Source organism: Austrofundulus limnaeus, unplaced genomic scaffold (genome assembly GCF_001266775.1).
Source record: "Austrofundulus limnaeus strain Quisiro unplaced genomic scaffold, Austrofundulus_limnaeus-1.0 Scaffold284, whole genome shotgun sequence".
In the NCBI taxonomy this organism is placed as follows: domain Eukaryota; kingdom Metazoa; phylum Chordata; class Actinopteri; order Cyprinodontiformes; family Rivulidae; genus Austrofundulus; species Austrofundulus limnaeus.
Window position 1 is genome coordinate 431,219 of NW_013952686.1, and position 2,187 is coordinate 433,405.

Sequence of the window (2,187 nt, forward strand, 5' to 3'; positions counted from 1 at the left end):
AATATTTTCATAAGCACTTTAGAAATTGCGGAGCTAATTTTTGGATTAGCGCTGCCCACCACTGTTTAAATGTGAAAAAGAAGGATTTAAAAGCATGATGTCTCCTTTAGCTAATAATTACCTGTACAGAAGTGAAGCACCTAAGATATGRCTCCATCTATATGTTCTAGTGTGTTTACAGAATAATAATAAATTGGATCATGTTAACAGTAATGTATGGWGTCAAGGTTGTCATCAGGTAAGGTGATATGGATCGACAGCACTGCTAAACACACCATCTGCAAAACCTAGATAACACCGTGCCATGTGGCAGACAGCAGGGCACTATCAGGTTATCGTGCTTGGGCCTAGTTTGTGTGCATAAGCAGAGAGCAGAACAAGGACATGTGGCATGTATATTAGCCCTCCATAGGGATCTCTGAAATTGCATGCTGGTTGATCTTATGGCTGAGTGGCAGGTTGGTTCAAAGCTGYAGTTGGCAGCCGAGAGCAGAGGGAGCAGTATGTGATGTGCAAATTTGAATAGTTTGAGGGAGACGGCAGAGGCACGGCAGGATGCACCGGTTTTGCCATCTTCCTATTTCTTCAGAGGCAATCGTGTTTAACCACCACAGTGCGGACCACAGGAGCACGTAATTCGAGGTGCCACATGCAAAGTGGAAATGTTTTCTTTCTGACCTGTGTTTACTGCAAAGTGGTAGTTATCACACAAATCTGAGGGAAGAGGTGTCTAAAAACAAAGAGAGCTTAATTCAAGCTGGGAATAACCGGAGGGTTGAACAGAAGAAAATTTAAGGCTAAGAGAGAAATGCTCAAGGTGCTTAAATGCAACAACAATGCAGGGGCTACCGTAGAATAGGCTAACATACTGTATATATTGATTAAGAAGAAAAAGCCAGACTGCATGAATCATTGCATTCATTTTAGTTCTTGTTTTGTTGGTATTCATTCATCTAAACCCTTGTTGGCCTGAGTACTATAGTTTTGCTCTATTTTTCCAAAACAAATTTGAGAGCTAATTTCATGGAATGAAAAAGCAGCACGGTGAACCGTCGTATATTGAAGCCCCGTTTCCCTCCCACTGCTCTGTGTGTAGGAAGTAAAGAAAGCCTCCCTTTGTGAGTTGTGTCGTTTCTTGGAAGAGGTATCCGAGCGTGAACCAAGCAGCTGGTTTCATTAACCTCCCACCCAGCCATCGTGTAGGGGGAGAGGGTGGTGATGGATGTGGTTTTGGAGGGGTGGGGTGTTAGTGACCTTCTGAATTTGTGACTCAGTCATATTACTGCATCAGGTGTCTGTAACTCAGCCATGCTACACATGACACAGCTGTATGTTCCTGTACGTACTGTATACTTGATATATCTCAAATTAATTGGCTTGTTTGAACTCAGCTAAAATGTGACCTGAATAAGGGTTTTTCTTTCAACAAATTTGAATGTATTTTATTATAAACACTTTAATAATATTTCAAAATATTGTTATATTGCTAGAATAGCAATGACTGAATTGCCACTTCAGACTGTTTCAACCCTAAGAGGGCCATAGGCCGTCTGTGTAGGCTGCATAAAAAGGTAATGAATCGATCCAGTCTACCCTTTCGATGACATGTTTACATGACCATGCGATATCCGTTACCATCATGTTATGTTTTATATCACGTGCTTCAGTTGGAACATGTATACCTTCACAAAATTCTATATTATTTAAAAATATATACATAAATAAATAAAAATTACTAACTTGGGTTTAGCTCTGGTATTGGTTTTTGTAATTAGATTTTATTTACAATCTCATTGCAGCAAAAATTTCATTGGCTAATATACTAAACATACATTTAAAAACAAATTATTTGGTTCATCATAAATTTCCAAACTCTCCAATAAAAATAAAAAAACTCTGCTCTCTTAATTTTTTCTGATGAGTTTGCTTAGAGCTCAATAAATCCTGGGATACCATTGGTTTCTGTAAGATACTCGGATGCTGCCAATTTTTGAGGGGTTTTATGGGCTGCTTTTTTCGGCCGTGAACAGACAGCCTGCAAATTCAGACATCCTAGAACACGGCACAGTGACGTAAGCAGCTGACAAGTGCACCAAACATGGGTTGCAACCCCAGAATTGAGACACAGCAATGGTGGTAGCAACAGCAAGCTTTAGCACTTCCTACGGACAATGTATATATATATAT

General features: G+C 39.7%; 1 protein-coding gene across 1 annotated transcript in view; it reads left to right on the forward strand.

The window, feature by feature from the left end:
* The window catches only part of LOC106526622 (glutamate receptor ionotropic, kainate 3), a gene marked incomplete at its 5' end in the record, with an annotated part of 34,973 nt that overhangs the window by 15,613 nt on the left and 17,173 nt on the right, over positions 1-2,187 (forward strand).